This window comes from Pristiophorus japonicus, chromosome 10 (assembly GCF_044704955.1).
Source record: "Pristiophorus japonicus isolate sPriJap1 chromosome 10, sPriJap1.hap1, whole genome shotgun sequence".
In the NCBI taxonomy this organism is placed as follows: domain Eukaryota; kingdom Metazoa; phylum Chordata; class Chondrichthyes; family Pristiophoridae; genus Pristiophorus; species Pristiophorus japonicus.
In genome coordinates this window covers 177,803,829-177,830,390 of record NC_091986.1, presented here as the reverse complement: position 1 = coordinate 177,830,390, position 26,562 = coordinate 177,803,829, and the positions used below count along the sequence as shown (strand labels likewise).

The 26,562-nt window shown below is 47.9% G+C and overlaps 1 long non-coding RNA gene across 1 annotated transcript; it reads right to left on the bottom strand.

The window, feature by feature from the left end:
- On the bottom strand, positions 1 to 26,562 carry LOC139275209 (uncharacterized). Its single transcript, XR_011595696.1, has 3 exons — positions 26,453 to 26,562; positions 15,753 to 15,907; positions 1 to 525 (listed from the first exon to the last, which is right to left on the bottom strand). It is a non-coding gene; the product is annotated as an uncharacterized lncRNA (long non-coding RNA).

Here is a 26,562-nt window from a genome sequence, read left to right as displayed (position 1 = left end):
GCACAGTGTCCTCATGCGCAACATTGAATATCGGACATGGTAACATTTGTGACATGTCCATAAGGTGTGAAGAATTCTGTTGGTTCAAATGTTCTCGGAAGCAATTAAAAAACACTTTGGGCTAGATTTTCCATTATTTTGGCATGCATAACGCCCACTTAACATCCATTTTAACACCCAGATATCGCCCATTTAGCCACAAAATGGAAACCGACGCCCATTTTTCAGACACTTATCGCCATGTACGTAACACCGGGAAAAAATAATACCATCGCCCATTGTTTGTTGTCGTAAAGATCACGTTTGCCGAAACTAACACCCAGTATATCACCCATCCTTACTTTCGGCACCTCGCACACATCTCACTGACAATATCACTCGCCGAAAAAAATGCTGGGAAAAAGTTGAACTAACCGGAACTACTCACCTTCTAAATCGCAGGTCACATCATTTAAAAGGCTGCTCTGCTTCAACCTCGGGGGAGTTCGGATGTACTCTGGAGATGTTTGGAGGAGATGTGAACATCTGAACAAACATTTTTTCATACTATGGACAATTGGAATTTACTAGGTGTCTTAGTGGGGACATTCATTCTTTGTGAACATTCGGTGGAAAACAGATAGCTATTGGAATGGGGCCTGTCATTTCTCACCCTCTCTTGATGACCACTCACATGCTGTAGACTCGAGATGGCAGAAGGTACACTCAACAACATCATGTGCCCAATGTAAGACGTGACAGGCTGATGAGGAGGACCTGACGTAACACCCCCCCGCAAGTACAGCCTTACCTCAACTTGTGCGACACCACCTGCCTTAGGAGACTGCGCTTCCACAAAGAGGTTATCAGTGAATTATGCCAGCTCATAAAGGTAGATCTGCAGCCTGCCAGCACCATCAGGACTGTACTGTCCGTCGAGGTCAAGGTCACCGCGGCACTTTCGTTCTACGCGTCGGGTTCCTTTCAGGCCTCAGCTACCGATATTTGCGGTATATCTCAGCATGCCACACATTGCTACATTAGACAGGTCACTGAAGCCCTGAACACATGCAGGATGGACTTTATCAGCTTCCCCATGACCAGCGAGGCTCAGATTGAGAGGGCTTTAGGATTCTACCAAAATGCTAACTTCCCCAAAGTGCAGGGAGCAATAGACTGTATGCAAATCGCGATGCGGGCACCTTTTCAGGATGTAGAGGTTTTCAGGAACCGCAAGGGATTCCGCTCCCTAAATGTGCAACTCGTTGTCGAATACCAGCAAATTATTATGGCAGTGAATGCTAAATTTCCGGGCAGCATCCATGATGCTCACATCCTGCGTGAGAGCACTGTATCTGACTTGTTTACCAATCAGCCACAAGGTCAATGCTGGATCCTTGGTGACAAAGGATATGGCCTCACCACCTGGCTGATGACCCCCCTGCATGACACCCACATCAAAGCCGAGAAGCGATACAACGAGAGCTACAGAGCCACTCGCAATATTGGCGAGAAAACCATTGGAGTGCTTAAGCAGCGCTTTAGATGCCTGGGCCACTCAGGAGGTGAGCTCCAATAGCACCCTGAGCAGATAGCTCAATTTGTGGTAGTGTGCTGCATGCTGCACAACTTGGCTATCAGGAGGGGACAAGAATTGCCAGAAGGGTCTGACGGTTCACCTCAGGTGAGAGAGGAAGAGGAGGATGAGGAGGTGGACGCTGACCTCGGGCCAGACAATCAGGCTGACGCTGAAGCCTGTAGACAGCAGGAAAGGGCCCATGGTGGCATCATAGCTGCAAGACTCTTCTTACGTCAGTAGCTCATAAATGAGCGCTTAGCTTAAAAGAACACTGGTGGTAGTTCCAAAGCTGACACACTGCTGGGTGTGCAGGTCATACATCAATGGTGGACATCACCATGGTGACAGTTAAAGTTTAAGTTGATTCAAGTTAAGTGTAATTATACCCTTTCATGTTAAGAAATCACCAGTGTGTAACGGTGCAGCTATCTGAGCCATTGTGTAACAAGATTGTTAAATAAAAAACATTTAATCCGACCATTTGTCTGAAAACATAAGTATATCTCTAAAAACCACCCCACCCCACCCCTGCCCCAGCCCACAACAAATTTATCACATTTACATCATTACAATGGTCCCTATTTCCAGCAAAACAGAACACAATGCAAACCAACAAGGTAGCCCCCTCGCCCCTTGTCCCGACCCTCCCACCAAAATAGCACCAGCAACCTCAAAATATGCCCCAGACAACACTTGCGGCCATGCACCTCACTTTCCTAACCCCCAAACCCGGTTCTCCTCCCCACCTCTACCCTTCCCCTTACCCTCCTGACTCCAAGCCGCCTGGCCGAGGAACTCCTCAGGCGATGCTTCATTGGTGGGGGATGACGACAGAACTGCTGCTTGGACGGATACGGGAGAGGACGCTCCCAAGGTGGGAATGTGCTCCGAGCCAGAAGCAAGATATTGCTCCTGGCTCTCATGTGTCATTGGCAATGGGGGTGCGGCACCTTGGGGTGCAGTGCCGCGCTCTGGGACAACTGGGAGCCCTCTGCCACCAGTGTTCCTGGCTAACAGCTCCAGGGCTTCCTCCATCTCTTCCATGTTATGTCTTATTTGTTGGACAAAAACTTGGTGCCAACTATGTTTGTGGTGCTTAGTAGGCTTTTTGCTACTGGTGAATCTCCCTCGTACCTCCCACAACAGCCAAACAAGCACACACCACACCCACACACGCTTTCAGTCCCTCTCTGCTCCCTCTCTCTGTCTCCTCTTCTGCGCATGTAATGATGACCCCTGACCTCCTGAATTGCGGGAATCGAGCATTGCCATGCCATTGCTAAGGACGGCGACACTTTACAGCAGAAGATCAGAGAGATTTAACGCTAAAGCCCATTTCATATCACTTGCGGTAACGGCCAATTTTTAAAATGGAGACTAGGGGCTTTGAAAATGGGCGGCAAGCCGGCGATCTGAAAAGCCATTTTTACCGCCCACACTGAAAATAATGCCCATTTTTGGGCGATCTGCACAAAAATGTAATATCTAGCCCTTTAACACTTATTTCACTGTCTTTGAGCACATTGAGCACAATGCGTTTGATAATAAACTTGTTTGCAAAATTGAGGCCTATGGGATTAAAGGGCAGTGGCCGTGTGGATACAAAATTGGCGGAGACAGAAAACAGCGAGTAATGGTGAATGGTTGTTTATCAGGCTAGAGGGAACTATATCATCCTCCAAGGTCATTATTAGTACTACTGCTATATAATAATATATAATAATGACCTGGACTTGGGTATAGGGGGCATAATTTCTAAGTTTGCAGATGACACGAAACTCGGAAATATTGTAAACTGTGAAGACTTCAGAAGGACATAGACAGACTTGTGAAATGGACAAACGCATGGCATATGAAGCTGAATGCACAGAAGTGTGAAGTAATGCAGTTTGGAAGGAAAAAGGAGAAGAGGCAATATAAATTAAATGGTACTAAAGCAAAATACTGCAGATGCTGGAAATCTGAAATATAACCAGAAAATGCTGGAAATGCTGGAGAGAAAAACAGAGTTAACATTTCGGACCGATGACATTTCGTCAGAACTGGAAAATGTTATCGATATAACAAGGTTTAAACAAGTACGTAAATTCAATGGTACAATTTTAAAGGGGGTGCAGGAACAGAAAATTACAGAAATCTGAAGGTGGCAGGACAAGGTGAGAAGGCTGTTAAAAAAAAAACATACAGGATCCTTGGCTTTATAAATAGAGGCATTCAGTACAAATGTTTTTGTATTGTTGGCCTGTATTGGCTTTCCCTGATCTGCCGAAATTCTTGGGTTTTATTCACTGTGCATTGCATAGCTTGACTGCCCTCTACTGGATAAGCATTACTGCAAAATAAAACTTTATAGGGGGAGATGTCCTCCTTTCCTCTGTACTAGCTGTAGCAAAATTATAAATATGTTATTTACAAGCATGTTTAAGATTTTGCTACATCCAGCACATAATAATAATAATGGGGCCGAAATTGGTGGACATACCGCCACATACCGCCCGTGAACCGCCGACATACCGCCCAAAATTGCAAAAAATACCTACATACCGCCCGGCGGGAAATTCATCAGCAGTATGCATACCGTCCACCCATACAGAGCACCCTACAGACCACCCAAAAGTCCAACATTGGTGGCCTACCGCTGACATACCACCAGAGCTGCACACCATCTGAAAAAAGGTGGTTTTATGCCGATGGTATGTTGGTGGTATGTAAACTATAATGTTCCTCCCCCCAGAGAGATCTAATCACCCCAGAGAGATCTAATCCCCCCCGGAGACCTAATCCACCCCCCCCAAAGATCTAATCCCACCCCCCCAGAGAGATCTAATCCCCCCAGCGATCTAGTCCTTCCCTCCCCCCCCCCCCCCCCCGCCTCTCTGGCCACAGATCTAATCCACCGCAGAGAAATCTAATCCCCCCGGAGACCTAATCCACCCCCCCCAAAGATCTAATCCCACCCCCCCAGAGAGATCTAATCCCCCCAGCGATCCAGTCCTCCCCCCACGATCTAATCCCCCCCAGAGATCTAATCCCCCAGAGAGATATAATCCCCCCAGCGATCTAGTCCTCCCCAGAGATCTAACCCCCTCCCAGAGAGATCTAATTCCCACAGCGATCTAGTCCCCACCGAGAGAGATCTAATCCCCCCCGGAGATCTAATCACCCCCAGAGTTCGAATTCCACCCCCCCCCCACCCGCCACCAGAAATCTATTCCGCCTCCCCAGAAAAACACAAAAATAAATAAATAATGTTAGTATTATAAATAAATCAAAAACACTGCACAAAACAATTAAAAATCTAAACATACCTGGAGACACTTACCTACGATCCGACATCGGCAGTCTCTGGCCTCCGGACTGCTCTTCTCGGGGGGGGGGGGGGGGGGGGGGGGGGGGGAGGTTGATGGAAGAGCGCGCGCAGAATTCAGGATCCGAAGGGTCCTGAGTCCCAGACAACTTACCCTGCACTGCCGGAGCAGACCGTCCATCGCACTCCGCTGACACACCGCTCAGGACCACCAGGACCAATGTTGCCAGCACTCCGCCCCAGCGGTACCAGGCGGTGAAGATTGACCGACCACCGCGAGACCGCCGAGAATTGGGCGGTCCACCAAAGTCGGGCCCAATAACTTTTATTTATATAACGCCTTTAACGTCCCAAGGTGCTTCACAACAATTTTACAACATGTTAGATATTGAGGGAAAGCGAGAAGAAACGTGAGAAGGAAGTGTAAAATGAAGTTAAAGGCTCGAGTCCGAAGCGGCAGCCAAAATGCACACGAAGATAGAAACAGGCAAAAAAACTTTTAAAAAAAGAAATTTAAATTACATTGTAAATAATACAATAAGGAGTATACAATAGTAAAATCAGTATAATAAAGATTAATTATAATTAAACAAAATTAAATACATACCATAATTATAAATTAAGTTAAAATTAGAAAATCAATTGAATCAAATTAAATCAGTTATTAGCTTTCTTTAAGATTCATTCCCTGATTCCCTGTCCAGTGATTTCAATTAATATGGAATAAGCAATCACTGTCCTCCATCTTTATGATGTCATAATTTTATTACTTTTTATTTCTCATTTTGTCCTCTTGATAGGACCTGTAATAGCTCCAGGCTCGAGTTGCCTCCATTGTCAGGGAGACACTGATGTTTAAACCTCCCTCCAAATGCTCCAGGCTCAAGCTGCCTCCGTTGTCAGGGAGACACTGATGTTTAAATCTCCCTCCGGCTGCTTCAGGCTCGCGCTGCCTCCGTTGTCAGTGAGAGGTTGATGTTTAAATCTCCCTCATATCTTTCTTAATGTATTAAATGTCAACACGCTAGCATTAAACTCACTTCCGATCACTCTTTAGCTGTCACATTTTAGATTAGCATATCCTCTGATGCACAATGATCAATTCCAGAGGAGATATGCTACTATACAAAAGTCAAGATTCATTCACTCAAAAGCACGCCACCATTACCTCAATTACCATGGATGCCCATCCTTGAATCTGCAGATAGTTTTGAAATAAAGTCCACCCAATTTATATAAATGATCACTGTATATGCCACGAATGATTCTTTTCCTGCTGCTTCCCCTTGGTGACATTGAACATTGTGCCAACCTGGGGAAGCTGCAACACAGGACTACATTCATGCTAAAAAGCAGAAGCAGCATGCTATTGACAGGGCTAAGTGATCCCACAATTAATAAATCAGATCAAAGCTCTGCAGTCCTGCCACATCCAGTCATGAATGGGGTTGGACCATTAAACAACGAACGGGAGGAGGAGGCTCCATGAATATCCCCATCCTCAATGATGGCGGTGCCCCGCACGTGAGTATAAAAGACAAGGCTGAACCGTTTGAACCATCTTCAACCAGAAGTGCAGGGTGGATGATCCATATCAGCCTCCCCCTGAGGTCCCCACCATCACAGAAGCCAGTCTTCAGCCAATTCGATTCATTCCATGTGATAGCAAGAAACAGCTAAGCGCAGTGGATACAGCAAAGGCTATGGGCCTCGACAACATCCCGTCTGTCGGCTGAAGACTTGTGCTCCAGAACTAATCGGGCCTCTAGTTAAGCTGTTCCAGTATAGCTACAACACTGGCATCTATCCAAAAATGTGGAAAACTGCCCAAGTATGTCCGTTGTCAGGGAGACGCTGATGTTTAAATCTCCCTCCAGTTGTTCCAGGCTCGTGCTGCCTCCATTGTCAGGGAGACGCTGATGTTCAAATCTCCCTCCAGCTGCTCCGGACAAATCCAATCCGGCTAATTACCGCCCTATCAGTCTACTCTCAATCATCAGTAAAGTGATGGAATGTGTCGTCGACAGTGCTATCAAGCGGCACTTGCTCACCAATAATCTGCCCAGTTCGGGTTCTGCCAGGACCATTTGGCTCCAGATCTCATTACAACCTTGGTCCAAACATGGACAAAAGAGCTGAATTCCAGAGGAAAGACGAGAGTGACTGCAATTGACATCAAGGCAGCATTTGACCGAGTGTGGCACCAAGGAGCCCTCGTAAAACTGAAGTCAATGGGAATCAGGGCGAAAACTCTCCACTGGCTGGAGTCATACCTAGTACAAAGGAAGATAGTTGTGGTGGTTGGAAATCAATCATCACAGCCCCAGGACATCGCTGCAGGAGTTCCTCAGGGCAGTGTTCTAGGCCCAACCATCTTCAGCTACTTCATCAATGGCCTTCCTCCATCATAAGGTCAGAAGCAGGGTTGCTTGCTGAAAAGAACAGAAGAATTAGGAGCAGAAGGCCATTCGGCCCCTTGAGCCTGCTCCACCATTCAATAAGATCATGGCTGATCTTCGAACTCAACTCCACTTTCCTGCACTATCTCTATATCCCTTGATTTCCTTAATATCCAAAAATCTATCGATCTCTGTCTTGAATCTAGAGAGAATTCCAAAGCTTCACCATCCTCTGAGTGAAGAAGTTTCTCCTCCTATAAAAAGGCCGCGAGTTCAGCAGTCGGGAGTTCATCGAGGAGGAGGCGGGAGTCCGGGATCGGAGGCCTGTAAAAAGGCCGCGAGTTCAGCAGTCGGGAGTTCGTCGAGGAGGAGGCGAGAGTCTGGGGTCGGAGGCCGATAAAAAGGCGCGAGTTCAGCAATCGGGAGTTTGTCAAGGAGGAGGCGAGAGTCTGGGGTCGGAGGCCGATAAAAAGGCGCGAGTTCAGCAGTCGGGAGTTCGTCGAGGAGGAGGCGAGAGTCTGGGGTCGGAGGCCTGTAAAAAGGCCACGAGTTCAGCAGTCGGGAGTTCGTCGAGGAGGAGGCGGGAGTCCGGGGTCAGAGGCCTGTAAAAAGGCCGCGAGTTCAGCAGTCGGGAGTTCGTCGAGGAGGAGGCGAGAGTCTGGGGTCGGAGGCCGATAAAAAGGCCACGAGTTCAGCAGTCGGGAGTTCGTCGAGGAGGAGATGGGAGTCCGGAGTCGGAGGCCTGTAAAAAGGCCGCGAGTTCAGCAGTCGGGAGTTTGTCAAGGAGGAGGCGAGAGTCTGGGGTCGGAGGCCGATAAAAAGGCGCGAGTTCAGCAATCGGGAGTTCGTCGAGGAGGAGGCGGGAGTCCGGGGTCGGAGGCCTATAAAAAGGCGCGAGTTCAGCAATCGGGAGTTAGTCGAGGAGGAGGCGGGAGTCCGGGGTCGGAAGCCTGTAAAAAGGCCGCGAGTTCAGCAGTCGGGAGTTCGTCGAGGAGGAGGCGAGAGTCCGGGGTCGGAGGCCTGTAAAAAGGCCACAAGTTCAGCAGTCGGGAGTTAGTCGAGGAGGAGGTGTGCTTGTGCAGCTGCAGGGAGAAGGCAAAAAAGAAGTAGAAAGAAATTGAAAGGTGACATCACAGCCAAGGGGGTAAGTGATTGGCTGGTGATTGATAAGTAGTTTTTCGTTTTCTTTTCTTTATCAGTAAGTAACCTTTAGCATTGTTGTTGCCAAATTAAGTTTATCAAGGGGTTAAGTCATGGCAGGACAGCTGGGACACGTGTTATGCTCCTCCTGTACTATGTGGGAAGTCAGGCTCGCTTCCGGTGTCCCTGATGACTATGTGTGCGGGAAGTGCATCCGCCTCCAGCTCCTGACGGACCGCATTGCGGCACTGGAGCTGCGAGTGGATTCACTCTGGAGCATGCACGATGCTGAGAATTAGGTGAATAGCACGTTTAGCAAGTTAGTCTCACCGCAGGTAAAGGGAACACAGCCAGATAGTAAATGCGTGACCAACAGGAAGAGCAGTGCAAGGAAGGTAGTGCAGGGGTCCCCTGCGGTCATCCCCCTGCAAAACAGATACACCACTTTTGGTACTGTTGAGGAGGATGACTCATCAGGGGAGGGCAGCAGTAGCCAAGTTCATGGCACTGTGGGTAGCTCTGCTGCACAGAAGGGCAGGAAAAAGAGTGGGAGGGCTAAAGTGATAGGGGATTCGATTGTAAGGGACTAGATAGGCATTTCTGCGGCCGCAACCGAGACTCCAGGATGGTATGTTGCCTCCCTGGTGCAAGGGTCAAGGATGTCTCGGAGCGGGTGCAGGACATTCTGAAAAGGGAGGGTGAACAGCCAGTTGTCGTGGTGCACATAGGTACCAACGATATCGGTAAAAAACGGGATGAGGTCCTACGAGACGAATTTAGGGAGCTAGGAGCTAAACTAAAAAGTAGGACCTCAAAAGTAGTAATCTCAGGATTGCTACCAATGCCACGTGCTAGTCAGAGGAAGAATCGCAGGATAGCCCAGATGAATACGTGGCTTGAGGAGTGGCGCAAAAGGGAGGGACTCAAATTCCTGGGACATTGGAACCGGTTCTGGGGGAGGTGGGACCAGTACAAACCGGACAGTCTGCACCTGGGCAGGACTAGAACCAATGTCCTTGGGGGAGTGTTTGCTCGTGGTGTTGGAGAGGAGTTAAACTAACAGGGCAGGGGGATGGGAACCTATGCAGGGAGACAGAGGGAAATAAAATGGAGGCAGAAGCAAAAGATAGAAAGGAGAATAGTAAAAGTGGAGGGCAGAGAAACCCAAGGCAAAAAGCAAAAAGGGCCTCATTACAGCAAAATACTAAAGGGGCAAAGTGTGTTAAAAAGCCAAGCCTAACGGCTCTGTGCCTCAATGCGAGGAGTATTCGGAATAAGGTGGACGAATTAACTGCGCAGACAGCAGTTAATGGATATGATGTAATTGGCATCACGGAGACATGGCTCCAGGGTGACCAAGGCTGAGAACTCAACATCCAGGGGTATTCAACATTTAGGAAGGATAGGCAGAGAGGAAAAGGAGGTGGGGTGGCGTTTCTGGTTAAAGAGGAAATTAATGCAATAGTAAGGAGGGACATTAGCCTGGATGATGTGGAATCGGTATGGGTGGAGCTGCGGAATACCAAAGGGCAGAAAATGCTAGTGGGAGTTGTGTACAGACCACCAAACAGTAGTAGTGAGGTTGGGGACAGCATCAAACAAGAAATAAGGAATGTGTGCAATAAAGGTACAGCCGTTATCATGGGCGACTTTAATCTACATATTGATTGGGCTAACCAAACTGGTAGCAATGCGGTGGAGGAGGATTTCCTGGAGTATATTAGGGTGGTTTTCTAGACCAATAAGTCGAGGAACCAACTAGAGAGCTGGCCATCCTAGACTGGGTGATGTGTAATGAGAAGGGACTAATTAGCAATCTTGTTGTGCGAGGCCCCTTGGGGAAGAGTGACCGTAATATGGTAGAATTCTTTATTAAGATGGAGAGTGACACAGTTAATTCGGAAACTAGGGTCCTGAACGTAAGGAAAGGTAACTTCGACGGTATGAGGCGTGAATTGGCTAGAATAGACCGGCAAAGGATATTTAAAGGGTTGACAGTGGATAAGCAATGGCAAACATGAAAAAAGATCACATGGATGAACTTCAGCAACTGTACATCTCTGTCTGGAGTAAAAAATAAAACGGGGAAAGTGGCTCAACCGTGGCTAACAAGGGAAATTAAGGATAGTGCTCAATCCAAGGAAGAGGCATATAAATTGGCTAGAAAAAGTAACAAACCTGAGGACTGGGAGAAATTTAGGATTCAACAGAGGAGGACTAAGGCTTTAATTAAGAGGGAGAAAATAGAGTATGAGAGGAAGCTTGCAGGGAACATAAAAGCTGACTGCAAAAGCTTCTATAAATATGTGAAGAGAAAAAGATTAGTGAAGATAAACGTAGGTCCCTTGCAGTCAGATTCAGGTGAATTTAGAACGGGGAACAAAGAAATGGCAGACCAATTGAACAAATACTTCGGTTCTGTCTTTACAAAGGAAGACACAAATAACCTTTCGAATGTACTAGGGGTCAGTGGGTCTAGTGAGAAGGAGGAACTGAAGGATATTCTTATTAGGTGGGAAATTGTATTAGGGAAATTGATGGGATTGAAGGCCGATAAATCCCCGGGGCCTGATAGTCTGCATCCCAGAGTACTTGAGAAAGTGGCCCTAGAAATAGTGGATACTTTGGTGATCATTTTCCAACAGTCTATCGACTCTGGATCAGTTCCTATGAACTGGAGGGTAGCTAATGTAACACCACTTTTTAAAAAAGGAGGGAGAGAGAAAACGGGTAATTATCGACCGGTTAGCCTGACATCAGTAGTGGGCAAAATGTTGGAATCAATCATTAAGGATGAAATAGCAGCGCATTTGGAAAGCAGTGACAGAATTAGTCCAAGTCAGCATGGATTTATGAAAGGGAAATCATGCTTGACGAATCTTCTGGAATTTTTTGAGGATGTAATTAGCAGAGTGGACAAGGGAAAACCAGTGGATGTGATGTATTTGGACTTTCAAAAGGCTTTTGACAAGGTCCCACACAAGAGATTGGTGTGCAAAATCAAAGCGTATGGTATTGGGGGTAATGTACTGATGTGGCTAGAGAACTGGTTGGCAGACAGGAAGCAGAGAGTCGGGATAAACGGGTCCTTTTCAGAATGGCGGGCAGTGACTAGTGGAGTGCCGCAGGGCTCAGTGCTGGGACCCCAGCTCTTTACAATATACATCAATTATTTAGATGAAGGAATGGAGTGTAATATGTCCAAGTTTGCAGATGACACTAAACTGGGTGGCGGTGTGAGCTGTGAGGAGGACACTAAGAGGCTGCAGGGTGACTTGGACAGGCTAGGTGAGTGGGCAAATGCATGGCAGATGCAGTATAATGTGGATAAATTTGAGATTATCCATTTTGGGGGTAAAAACACGAAGGCAGAATATTATCTGAATGACGGCAGATTAGGAAAAGGGGAGGTGCAACGAGACCTGGGTGTCATAGTTCATCAGTCATTGAAGGTTGGCATGCAGGTACAGCAGGCGGTGTAGAAGGCAAATGGTATGTTGGCCTTCATAGCTAGGAGATTTGAGTATAGGAGCAGGGAGGTCTTACTGCAGTTGTACAGGGCCTTAGTGAGGCCTCACCTGGAATATTGTGTTCAGTTTTGGTCTCCTAATCTGAGGAAGGACGTTCTTGCTATTGAGGGAGTGCAGCAAAGGTTCACCAGACTAATTCCAGGGATGGCTGGAATGTCATATGAGGAGAGACTGGATCAACTGGGCCTTTATTCACTGGAGTTTAGAAGAATGAGAGGGGATCCGTATAAGATTCTGACGGCACTGGACAGGTTAGATGCGGGAAGAATGTTCCCGATATTGGGGAAGTCCAGAACTAGGGGACATAGTCTTAGGATAAGGGGTAGGCCATTTAGGACTGAGATGAGGAGAAACTTCTTCACTCAGAGAGTTGTTAACCTGTGGAATTCCCTGCCGCAGAGAGTTGTTGATGCCAGTTCATTGGATATAATCAGGAGGGAGTTAGATACGGCCCTTACGCCTAAGGGGATCAAGGGGTATGGAGAGAAAGCAGGAAAGGGGTACTGAGGGAATGATCAGCCATGATCTTATTGAATGGCGGTGCAGGCTCGAAGGGCTGAATGGCCTACTCCTGCACCTATTTTCTATGGGCCCAAGTTTCCACAGGTTAAAAAATGGGCGCCCCTCCGAATCATTCCCTGCAAGCTCTTCTCGTACTCTATTTTCCCCCTCTTAATTAAACCCTTTGTCCTCCTCTGCTGAATTCTAAATTTCTCCCAGTCCTCAGGTTTGCTGCTTTTTCTGGCCAATTTATAGGCCTCTTCCTTGGATTTAACACTATCCTTAATTTCCCTTGTTAGCCACGGTTGAGCCACCTTCCCCGTTTTATTTTTACTCCAAACAGGGATTTACAATTGTTCTCACACTATTTCCATGAAGTTTTTTGTGGCTTCTTCTGTGAAGATAGACACTATGGGCTGGAAATTCATCAGCTTTCTGCCCATTTACCATCCATTTTTCCACCCGTTTACCCCCGGAAAATAGGTTAGCACTGAAATACCGCCAAAATCATAAATTACCGCCCAAATACCGCCGGCGGTAAATTCATCAGTGATTATCCGCAGATGGTAAAAAAATACCGCCCGCCCAGTTTTTTCAACCTTATTATGACGTCAATCAGTGTGCAACGCTGAAATACCACCGAAAAGTACCGCCGCTGGTAAATTCATCAATACCAGCATTTTTACTACTGGATTAAAATACCATCATGAAAACTGTAGTCTTATCTGTAGTCGGACCAGCGGTAACTACACCGTTTTGAAAAACGGAGCCGAAGTACATTGCATGAAAGGATTTTGACAGAAGGCTGATTTTTACATAGTGAGCTTAATGAGAGTTTTATGTGAAGTTAAAGTTAGATTTTAAGGGTATTTGAGGCTATTTTAGAGTGTTTGAGCACACTGGAGTAAACTTAAGGACATTTGAGGACATTTATGGTTATTTGAGGACATTTAAGGATACTTAGGGCATTTAAAAGAATGGGGCCTATAATATCTCTGCCAATAATGCTGGCTACTTATGCTATGCAGAATAGAGCTGGAAGATCGTTTATTGAAGAGCATTATGGACCTAATCAAAGAGGTTACAGACTTATGAGGAGGAGGAGGCCTCACCCCCAATGACTTTTCAGGGAGAAGCGCTCATACCTGAACCTGTCTGAGGCACAGTGCATTAGAAGGCTGCGCTTTCGAAAAGAGGTATGCCTAGCTCATAAAGGCAGACCTGCAGCCCACCAGCACCAACAGATTGCACTGTCTGTCGAGGTGAAGGTGACTGCGGCACTTGTCTTCTATGCCTCCGGCTCCTTTCAGGCATCAGCTGGGGTATATGCGGCATCTTTCAGCACGCTAGACATCGCTGCATTCGACATGTAACTGATGCACTGTACGCACGTAGGATGGACTTTATAAACTTCCGAATGACCAGAATAAGAGGGCTGCGGGTTTTGCATGAATTGCTGGCATCCCCAAGGTTCAGGGTGCCATTGACTGTACGCACATTGCCCTGCGAGTGCCTTTACAGGAGCCAGAGGTTTACCAAAACCGAATGCCACAAGGTCATAGCTGGATGCTGGGGGACAAAGATTATGGCCTCGCCACCTGGCTCATGACCCCCCCTTTGGAACCCTCAGGCAGAAGCCGAGCATCGCTACAATGACAGCCATATAGGCACACGCAATACCGTCGAAAAAACAATTGGAGTGCTCAAGCAGCAATCCGATGCCTGGACTACTCTGGAGGCAGCCTACAATACCACCCTGAGCAGGTCGCCGAGTTCATTGTGGTGTGCTGCATGCTACACAACTTAGCCATCATGAGGGGACAGGAATTTCCACAGGGGACTGTAGGACCACCTGAGCGGGGGTGGGGGGGGGCGGCGGTGGCGGGGGGGAGGGGGAGGAAAGGGGGGGGGAGGAGGAGCCTGGTGATGAACCCATGCCACCAACCCCACCTCCCCCCCAAGGGAAGCCTTGGGAGCTTTCGGAACTGCAAAAATGTTATGTCAGCAGCTAATAAATCAACACTTCGCTTGAACAGAGTTACATTTCACCTTTGTCTGCCCACTCTATGGTATCATTTTGACTATTTCCCCTCATTTTCTAAAAGTACAAGAATGGTTAAGTTGAACAAAAAGATTTATAAAAAATGTTAAATTCTGGAAAACTTTGAAAGCAAATAAATAAATAATGTTTTATCCTCATAAAATTTTGAACGAACAATAACAATAAATAACCGTAGAAACAGCAACAAGAACAACAAACAACCAATCAACCCTGCACTAATTTTAACTGCGGTCGCCACTCCCACCGCCTCCCCCCCCTGATCTTTACCCCTCAATTGCTTCCTCCCCTTACCCCTACCTGCATTGGGACCAGGACGTTGTGCAACAAGGCATCCAGAGCTCTGCTGTTGTCGGGGGATAGACAATGGCGACAACATGTGTGGATCCACTGGAGAAGCCCGGGGTGTGGAAGACCCAGCTTCTGAGTCGGAAGACTGTTCTAGCTCCCCACCCACAGGTGCTGTCGATCTGGGTGGTATGGCATTGGGGTGTGCAGTGCCAAAAGCCGAGACCATCAATTGCCGCATGGCATTGACAGACTCTGTGTTTTCCCGCACTGGCGGGACATGTTCTCCGATTGTCGGGCAGATTGTGTGGCGATGTTCCTGGAAATTCCACCTATGGAGCTCTCAACCTACATCGACGCTCGCCTTTGACAGTCCCACCATGTCCAGGTTTGCGTCTGCCTGTCTCGGAGCATACCTGCTTTGTCGAATCAACCTCCGTGGAGGCGGCATATGGGGTTGTACACTCGGGGTGCGTTGCTGCACACCACTTGGTCCCGCTGCTTCTAAGGCAGTGAATCCATAAAAGGTGAATCCCTCTGAGGGAGTGGTGGCCGCTGGTAAAATATTTGCTGATTTTTTTCCAACCCCACCAACAATTCATCCTCCACCTCCACTGACTGTAACATCGACCCACCCATAGGGTCCTCTGGGTGCCCCTTGTCTTCCTTTTCATCTTCTTCCTCATCATCCTCGTCGACCCATGTGTGATGGAATGAGGCGGAAGTGGAGGCTTCCATGGTGGGATGGAGTGCATGCGACTCCTCATCTGGAAAGTGATTAGCAGCAGGGGAGGGAGCAAGGTGACATGAGTATGGTCACATATCGCAGGCTTATTTAAAGGACCACCACTACTGCATTATATGTCGTTGAGAGACACTACATGAAATTACCCTAACCCGAATCCACAGACACTACATGACATTACATTACATGACCCCAACACAGCCCGGGAGATTTTGCAGGACTTACCCTCAGCTGTCGTCGGATCATCACCATCATGGCTAGCCGTTCTATTGTGGACACCCACCAGGACTGCTGCATGTTCCTCCGCCTGTTAATTCCTGGATTTTGAGTGGACCAACCCCCGTGCATCGCCGCTCACCGAGATTATTTGACAGTTTCCTCTGCAAAAATGACAATAGCAATGCTGAACCAAATTGCCCATCTGCTCTTGTGGCACACACAGATAGCCAGCCAGCAAACCACTAGTAACGTACATAGTCTGTGCATTTAATACAGTTCTTTGCTTAATGTCCCATTAAGCTGCACGTGGTTCATGAGGAAGACATCGAAGTGCAGAAACATCTTTTAAGATCTCAGAAAGCCATCTTAATGAGATCATTCATGGCAAATAAGGTGCAACATTAAGCCTAACTACATTAACACATGTCAGATTTACATTGTAAGTAATTAAGGAGTGCATAAATAAAAATATTACTTACTCTCGCAGACGCAACTAGGTCATTCCACCTCTTCCTGCACTGGTGGGCTCCCCGCTGTATGTGATCGACTGAGGACGCCCCCTCAGATATTGCGCACTAAATTCTCTTGCATACAGCTGGGGGGGGGAGGCGGGGGGGGTTTGCACGCCCACCCCTGGACAATTGTCCCCACCTAGTCTCCACTTCTGCAACCAGTGCCTCTTGGGCATCAAGACTGAATTTACGTGCCCTCTTCCTCCCTAACTCTGGTTGCTGCTGCATTTTTATCCTTTTTGTTACATTATTTTATCCTATTAATTGCTTTTATGTGCTTTTGTCTCTCTCTCTGTCTCTCAATCTGCCATTATATGCTATTATATGTCTCCTGGCTCCTTTTGCAAGCTTTCTCCATCCTCTACGATTCTCTCCTCTGCCTCTCTCACTCTCTCTCTCTCTCTCTTCTGCGCATGCGCTGGTCACCCCTGATCCTGACCAGAATCGCGGGAAAAAAATCATGCATGCGCAGAAGGTCCGTTTTTTTTGGCGCTAAAAAAAGTGTTGCATGACTAAAAATACCACGACCGTTACCATCAGTCAACTTTTGACCAAACTAGCGGTCTTCAGTTATAGCAGTATTTCGGCAATAAAAAAACCCGCGATCTACAATTACCACCGGAATACCGCCGAACAAACGATAGCAAACAGCGACTAGTGGGGTGCCACAGGGATCGGTGCTGGGTTCCCAACTATTTACAATCTATATTAATGACTTGGATGAAGGGACCGAGTGTAATGTAGCCAAGTTTGCTGATGATACAAAGATGGGTGGGAAAGCAAATTGTGAGGAGGATACAAAAAATCTGCAAAGGGATATAGACAGGCTAACTGAGTGGGCAAAATTTTGGAGTATAATGTGTGAAAATGTAAGGTTATCCACTTTGGCAGAAATAATAGAAAAGCAAATTGTAATTTAAATGGAGAAAAATTGCAAAGTGCTGCAGTAGAGAGAAATCTGGGGGTCCTTGTGCATGAAAAATTGCAAAGTGCTGCAGTAGAGAGAAATCTGGGGGTCCTTGTGCATGAAACACAAAAAGTTAGTATGCCGGTACAGCAAGTAATCAGGAAGGCAAATGGAATGTTGGATTTTATTGCAAGGGGGATAGAGTATAAAAGCAGAGAAATCCTGCTACAAGTGTACAGGGTATTGGTGATGCCACACCTGGAGTACTGCGTACAGTTTGGTTTCCGTATTTAAGGAAGGGTATACTTGCATTGGAGCCTGTTCAGAGAAGGTTCACGAGGTTGATTCCGGAGATGAGGAGGTTGACTTAGGTTGAGTAGGTTGGGCCGGGGTCAAGCAGGGCTGCATCACCGCCCCAACCCTCTTCTCATTCTTCTTCGCTGCCATGCTCCACCTCACAGTTGATAAGCTCCCCGCTGGAGTGGAACTAAACTACAGAACCAGTGGGAAACTGTTCAACCTTCGCCATCTCCAGGCCAGATCCAAGACCACTCCAACCTTTGTCGTCGAGCTACAGTGTGCCGACGACGCCTGCGTCTGTACACACACAGAGACTGAACTCCAGGACATAGTCGACGTATTTAACGAGGCGTATGAAAGCATGGACCTTACGTTAAACATTAGTAAGACAAAGGTCTTCCACCAGCCTGTCCTCACCGCACAGCACTGCCCCCCAGACATCAAGATCCATGGCGTGGCCCTGGACAACATGGCCCACTTCCCCTATCTCGGGAGCCTCCTATCAACAAGAGCAAGCATTGACGACGAGATCCAACGCCGCCTCCAGTGCGCCAGTGCAGCCTTCGGCCGCCTGAGGAAAAGAATGTTTGAAGACCAGTCCCTCAAGACTGTCACCAAGCTCATGGTCTACAGGGCTGTAGTAATACCCACCCTCCTGTATGGCTCAGAGACGTGGACCATGTACAGTAGACACCTCAAGTCACTGGAGAAATACCACCAGCGATGTGTCCGCAAGATCCTGTAAATCCCCTGGGAGGACAGACGGACAAACATTAGCGTCCTCGTCCAGGCCAACATCCCCAGCATTGAAGCACTGACCACACTTGATCAGCTCCGCTGGGCAGGCCACATAGTTCGCATGCCAGACACGAGACTCCCAAAGCAAGCACTCTACTCGGAACTCGTCCACGGCAAACGAGCCAAAGACAGGCAGAGGAAACGTTACAAAGACACCCTCAAAGCCTCCCTGATAAAGTGCAACATCCCCACTGACACCTGGGAGTCCCTGGCCATAGACCACCCTAAGTGGAGGAAATGCATTCGGGAGGGCGCTGAGCTCCTTGAGTATCGTCGCCGAGAGCATGCAGAAATCAAGCGCAGGCAGCGGAAGGAGCGTGCGGCAAACCAGGCTCCCTGCCCATCCTTTCCCTCAATGACTATCTGTCCCACCTGCGACAGAGACTGTGGTTCTCGTATTGGTCAGCCACCTAAGAACTCAGGCTAAGAGTGGAAGCAAGTCTTCCTCGATTCTGAGGGACTGCCTATGATGATGACACATTGGAGTTCAGAAGAATGAGTCGTGATCTTATTGAAACTTATAAGAAAATAAAGGGGCTCGACAAAGTGGATGCAGAGAGGATATTTCCACTCATAGGGGAAACTAAAACTAGGCACATAGTCTTAGAATAAGGGGCCACCCATTGAAAACTGAGATGAGGAGAAATTTCTTCTCTCAGAGGATTGTAAATCTATGGAATTCTCTGCCCTGGAGAACTGTAGAGCCTGGGACAGTGAATATATTTAAAGTGGAGACAGACAGATTTTTGAGCGATAAGGGTGTAAAGGGTTATGGGGAGCGGGCAGGGAAGTGGAGCTGAGTCCATGATCAGATCAGCCATGATCTTATTGAATGGCGGAGCAGACTCGAGGGGCTAAATGGTCTACTCCTGCTCCTATTTCTTATGTTCTTATGCAACATTAGGGTAGTTGAAATCCCCTACTATTACTGCCTTATAATTTTAGCACTTCAGAAATTTGCTTACATATTTGATCTTCTATCTCTGTTTGGGGGTCAGTAGTACACTCCCAGCAGTGTGATCGCCCCTTTTTCATTCTTCAATTCAACCCATATGGCCTCATTTGATGATCCTTCTAACATATCATCCCACCTCACAGCTGTAATTGTTTCTTTAATCAATCCTCCGCTCCTTTTTTATCCCCCTCTGTATCCTGTCTGAAAACCCTGTAACCAGGAATGTTGAGCTGCCATACCTGCCCTTCTTTCAGCCATGTCTCAGTAATAGCTATAACATCATACCCCAACTGTCTATCTGTGCTCTCAGCTCTTCTGCCTTATTCCCGAGACTCCTTGCATTGAAGTATTTAACACTACCAAACTCCCTTGTTGTCTATTTTCTAGCCTTTGTTTCCTCTGCCTTCCTAATTCACTTTCTAATGTTTTGCTTTGCTTCTCTCCCTTCTGAATCTACTCTCAGGTTCTCATCCCCTGCCAAGCTAATTTAAACCCTCCCCAACAGCACGAGCAACCCCTCCCCGTGAAGATATTGGTCCCGGCTCAGTTGAGGTGAAACCCATCCGGCTTGTACAGGTCCAACCTCCCCCAGAAACGGTCCCAATGCCTCAGGAATCTAAAGCCCTCCCACCTGCACCATCACTGCAGCCACGCATTCATCTGCCCTATCCTCCTATTTCTGTACTCACTAGCACATGACACCGGGAGTAATCCAGAGATTACTACCTTTGAGGTCCTGCTTTTTAATCGCTCTCCTAGCTCCCTAAAACCTGCCTGAAGGACCTCATCGTTCTTTCTACCTATGTCGTTGGTACCGATATGGGCCACGACTTCTGGCTGTTCACCGTCCCCCCTCAGAATGTCCTGCAGCCGCTCAGTGACATCCTTCACCCTGGCACCAGGGAGGCAACATACCATCCTGGAGTCACGTCTGCGGTCTGCAGCCTGTCTGCTCCCCTAACTATCGAATCCCCTACCACTATTGCTCTTACACCTTCTTCCTTCGCCCCCCCCACCTGCCCGCCCTGTGCAGCTGGGCCACCTGTAGTGCCGTGGACTTGGCTCTGGCTGCACTCCCCAGAGGAACCATCGTCCCCACCAGTACTCAGAACAGAATACTGGTTGGAGAGCTAGATGCATTCAGGGGACTCCTGCACGACCTGCCTGGTCCCCCTCTTCTGTCTGGCGGTTACCCATTCCCTCTCTGCCTGCACACTCTTAAGCTTTGGGGTGACCACCTTCAGAAACGTGCTATCCACAAATTTCTCAGCCTCGCGGATGCACTGCAGTGACTCCAACTGTTACTCAAGTTCCGAAACACAAATTCAAGCTGCCGTACCCGCTTCCTGCACAGGTGATCGTCTAGGCCACGAGAAGCATCCAGGACTTCCCACATGGCACAGGATGTTTAGATTTAGATTTAAGACCCTAGTTTCGGATTTAACTAAATCACTTTCAAACTCAATATAAAACTCTATCATATTATGGTCACTTTTCCCTAAAGGCCCCTTTATTACAAGGTTATGAATTAACCCCTTCTCATTGCACAAACTGATCTAGAAAACCATCTTGTATACATTCCATGAATTCGTCCTCCACACTATTACTGCAAATTTGGTTTGCCCAGTAATGACTGCACAGTGTTCAGTGTCATCGCACCTCTTCAGATAATGAAGCAGTCTATGGCCCGCATGCAGCAAGATCTGGACAACATTCAGGCTTGGGCTGATAAGTGGCAAGTTACATTCGCGCCACACAAGTGCCAGGCAATGACTATCTCCAACAAGCGAGAGTCTAACCACTGCCCCATGACATTCAATGGCATTACCATCGCCGAATTCCCCACCATCAACATCCTGGGGGTCACACTTGACCAGAAACTTAACTGGACCAGCCACATAAATACTGTGGCAACAGGAGCAGGTCAGAGGTTGGGTATTCTGCGGCGAGTGTCACCCCTCCTGACTCCCATCAGGAGTGCCTTTCCACCATCTACAAGGCACAAGTCAGGAGTGTAATGGAATACCCTCCACTTGCCTGGATGAGTCATCATCATCATCATCATAGGCAGTCCCTCGGAATCGAGGAAGACTTGCTTCCACTCTTAAAATGAGTCCTTAGGTGGTTGAACAGTCCAATACGAGAGCCATAGTCCCTGTCACAGGTGGGACAGATAGTCATTGAGGGTAAGACAGATTTTCCGCATGCTCTTTCCGCTGCCTGTGCTTGATTTCTGCATACTCTCGGTGATGAGACTTGAGGTGTTCAGCGCCCTCCCGGATGCAATTCCTCCACTTAGGGCAGTCTTTGGCCAGGGACTCCCTAGTGTCGGTGGGGATATTGCACTTTATCTCCTCAATCGAGACTCTGCCTTTGACTCAGTGTTCTCGACTCCATCCCGCAGCATGCTACCTGCCACCTCCTCAGTAAAACCCCAATACTGCACGAGATAGAAAAAGCCATAAGACAACTTAAGAGCAACAAAGCTATGGGAGCGGATGGAATGCCTGCTGAGGCACTAAAGTATGGCAGAGAGGCACTGGATGAGCGCAGTTCCAACAACACTCACGAAGCTCAACACCATCCAGGACAAAGCAGCCCGCTTGATTGGCACTCCATCCACCACCTTAAACATTCACTCCCTCCGCCATTGGCGTACCGTGGCTGCAGTGTGCACCATCTACAAGATGGATTGCAGCAACTCGCCAAGGCTTCTTCAGCAGCATCTCCTAAACCCACGACCTCCACCACCTAGGAGGACGGCAGCAGGCACATGGGAACACCACCACCTCCAAGTTCCCCTCCAAGTTACACACCATCCTGACTTGGAAATATATTGACTTTCCTTCATCGCTGCCGGGTCAAAATCCTGGAACTCCCTCCCTAACAGCATTGTGGGAGTACAGGTAGAGCGTCCGAAATCCGGAAACCTCGGCCGTTCCGGATTTTGCGTATTTCCAGATTTCAGAATGTCTTTCCGACGTCTCGAATCTAGAAACGCCTGTGCCGAGGTAAGGCAGGGTGGGGAGTGGGGGAGGTCTGACTGCCGAGTGGGCGGAGGTCATGCCCAACGAGCGGGAGTCAGTCGAGCCCGCTGAGCGGGAGCAGGTCGGGCAGCCGAGCGGGAGAAGGTCCGATGGCATTGGGTCCGGATTTCGGAACACTGTTCGGATTCCGGACAACCTCGTCACAGATCTGCCCGGTGTCCGGAATATTCCAAATTCCGGAACTCTGGATTTCGGACGCTCAACTTGTACCTTCACCACACGGACTGCAGCGGTTCAAGAAGGCAGCTCACCGCCACCTTCTTAAGGGAAAATAGGGATGGCAATAAATGCTGGCCTTGCCAGCGATGCCCACATTCCACGAACAAATAAAAAAAAACATGTGCTTTCTAGAACTTAGTCTAGTGCTCCTTCTAGGTGCATCCTAGTTAGATGGCTAGCTGCCGGTTGTTAGTGTGGCTCTTGGGATGGATATGAGGAATGCTAGCAGGAAAGGTTGTGTTAAAGCAGCCATTGTGTTAAAGACTGCTTTTCCATAATCTGCTGGTAACAGCATTTTGGAACGCGTCCAAAAACAGCTTAGCAAGGCCCTTTGTTGACTGGAACAGCTATAATCATAAAGCCTGTTATTTGTGTAGTTTCAACATCCTTGTAAATAAGCTTATCCATATTACTGTCTTAAGGCCACCATGCATACAGATGAGTGAAAGCTGTGGAACACACTGATACCTCCAAGGCCGCGAGTCTTTGGAATGCTGAAATGATGCATTAGTGTAAACTATGAGTAAAGGCCATAGTTTACACTAATGCATGTAAAAGTAATGAGGTAATGGTGAAACTAAAGGATAAAAGCGCAGTCCTGTGACATAAAGTTAAGGAAGACCAGCACTGCTCACCCCGCTACTGAGTTCAGCAACTGTAATGTAAGGTCTCCCACAGCCTTTGCATCATCTTGTGCGCAGTCTGTAAGTATCATTTCCTCGAATAAATCTAAAAGCCTGACACTCCGCATCTGGAACTTTCATTCCTGGCACAGAGACAACAGCTCTAAGCTTATTTCTCCAGTATTCTCCGCTGGAGGTGATTCTGTTCCTGCTTGTGCAGTCACAAAATGGTCCTGCAACTGTTTGAACTATGCCAAATATAATGGCTGCTACTGCTTTCTGGTACAACCCATGACATTTGGGAGCTGTGTGAGCTGAATGTGACGTCTCCCTGAAAGACACTTTTCTCATGTGTGGCTATTCCAGCCATGTCCCTGCTGTTCAACACTCCCTCTGCTGTCCAGTGATCTATGCATCAGCATATCGGCCAGCACTGCAGTTTGTTAAGTCCTGTACAATGGCTCTCTAAAGTCGATGCCGGGCATTTTGTATATTGGTGCTTAAGGCCCCATAGCACGATTGTGAGCTGAGTTAATCGTACCTTTCTCTCTCCACAAATACTGGCCAACCTGCTGAGTGGTGGGGGGGGGAAGGTGGGGTGTGGGGTGAAGTCCAATCCTGAGGTCTTTGTATGGAAAGGAGTGGGGGGGGGGGGGCGGGGAAGCTGGGGGAAGCACTTCTGCTCCTCCTGGCCCACAAGTAATGCTGTAAAAGCATTTGCCTTCTCCCTGAAGCTGTCCTCAACCCCTTCAGCTGTCGGGTTTCCCTGGGCATCCCAAGGCTGGGCAAAGCAGGTTAAATCAGAGGCTGCTAGCCTCATTAAAATATTTAAATTGCTAACCCACCTCCTGGGAGTGGGTTGGCTACACGCCCCTTGTCCTGCTTCCGTTAAACCTGGAAATGGGCAGGTTTGAGATTTAACATTTTTTTTAAATATGACCCAAACGCAACCCACCTGTTTTTGGATGTTAAAATTCAGCCCATAGAATGTCATCACTCGAGTGTGGTAAAGCTGCACTTTCAGTTTTATGCCTGAAGTGCTTAGGTTTATATCCCTATTGATTATTTACAAAGAGTAACACGGAAGCTACAATAAAAAGTATAAAGAACACAAAGAGAGAGAAATGAAGAGCATTAAAGATAAATATACACTATGGGGCCGAAATTGCCCACCGCTGGAAACAAAGCGCGCCTGCCGTTTTTGATGTTTTCTGACCGCCCCAATGAATGGGGAGGGCCGCTGCAAACTCTGCAACCATTTTAGTGGCAAACACTGGGCCACCAGGGAAAGTTTTGGGCAGGCCAGCAGCCTGGCACCCAAAAGAAGGGTGCTTGGCTGCCTGTTGGCGGCCCGGCCAAACCCACGGTCATGATTGTTGGCCTGACCTGGCAGTCGGCCAACAAAAAAAGTTAACATGGCGGCCGTGCCACCATGCACAGAAAGTGTACCGCGGGGCCGCTCCTGCGGGGCAATTTCCCGAGGGGGTCCCCGCCAGTCAGAAAGGGGTCAACACGTGCATGTTGCGGCGGGAAAATAGACGGAGCGGTCCCAGACATCGCTCAAAAACTCAGGAAGGGCAATTACCAAAATGGCGGCCCCTCCACGGAGAGTTGGCGGTCATTCCGTGCCGCCTCGTGGCTGCCGCTTTCAGGCGGCCAGAGGCCTTATCATAAGGAGCAATTTCGGCCCCTATATAAAGAGGGAGGGTCGAAAAGCAGAGTCTTGAGCAGATAATCTTGGTAGATAACTGCAATACTGAGGGAGTGCTACACTGTCAGAGATGCTATCTTTCAAATTACATGTTAAATGTTGTTTGATCTGCTTGTCTGGTGGATGTAAAAGATTCCATTGCACTATTCAAAGAAGAGTAGGGGAATTCTCTTTGTGTCCCAGCCAATATTTATCCCTCAACCAACATTATCTGGTCATTTATCTCATTGCTGTTTCTGGGACCTTACCGCATTTCCTACATTGCAACAGTGACTACTTAAAAAAAAACATAATTGGCTATGAAGTGCTTTGGACGTCCTGCTGTCGTGAATGCGTTATTTTATTTCTTTCTAACAGCAATGAAGAGCCCTTAGCGAGAATTGAAAAGTGTTTAATAATAGAGCATAGAGAGACAAAAAATAATATGCTGACAAATGCAGATACAAAGAGAAAGAGAAATTGAAAGCACAATAAAACCAATCCAGCACACTGCTTTGCCTGCCTCTCTTCCATGCCTACATTCATGCTCGGAGAGACTGGAGTGCATCATCACCCCCAGCAACCAAGTTTAAATTTGAACCATTATTGTAAAAAAGTTCCATTTGTTTGATTTGTCAGTTTTAGTGCCCCTTTAATAAGGGGACACTTGATTGTTTTCAACTTAAAATAGTTGGAGCACGCGGTGTCCGCCCGCACGCTACCGGTGGGCATCTCATCACTCCCAGGGATAACATTTGAATTTGATTTGTTAAGGTTCCTTTTAATTTACAGTCTTTATTGGTTATGCCCCTTTAAAAACTGAGCAGGTGCTGAACTTTAAACAGGCCAGCAAGAGTCAATACACTGCTCAAAACATATAAGACAGCGGAAGCTGGTGGCGGGGATGGGAATGTGAGAAGCTGTAACCTGTGACCTGCTGGTTGCCCCCACGAGACTGGGTTGGTGGAGACTGTCTGTGACAGCAAGATTGCTGACTTGGTAGCTTTGTTGCCATCGTTCCGTTAGGAAGTGTCACTACTTTTTTGAGCCAGTCGTGACCCTCCCTTCCCTCTCTACAACTTTGCATGTGTGACTCTTTGGAAAGGCGACTGCCACTTAGCTAATATGGCCAGCCCACACTGCGATATGTGCGCGCACTAGGCCTCTGTAGCAGAGCAGGTCTCCAGTCGTCTTGGTTAATCCTTGCCACTGGATCAAGACCTAGCTCTGCCAAGCCCGTGTGGTGGCTGGTGTGCAACTGCCACCACACGTTAAAAAAATCCACGCACAGGCATCTTCCACCCTTCAATATGTAGTTCAGGACCTGGAATATTAGGTCCTTCATTGGAACACCTGTGAACACATCCTTTTTTGGCGTGGAAGCAAGTCATCCTCGTTTCGAAGGATTGCCAATAATGATGATGAATATGGCACAATTGAATGGGATGCAAATTGGTTAGGCAAGATTCGCAACTGGGAACAATAATTAAGAGGGCGAAGACCTGCTGATAGACCAGAGCGGTGAACAGTGAGCACATGCCGGTTGCCAGCAGATGTCACTGTATAGCCTCACACGTTCGGTATGGTATCGCATTCAATACATAAAAAATAAGCATCAGCTCCATATATTTAACTCTGTTTTCAACTCCGCTCACCGCACTCCACTCCTCACTGCTGGCAGACAAACGGAAAATCTCTTCAAAGAGCATCCGCGCGCGGAGGGGAATGGGGCACGTGAGGCGGCCGCGGTGCCCGGATATGAACG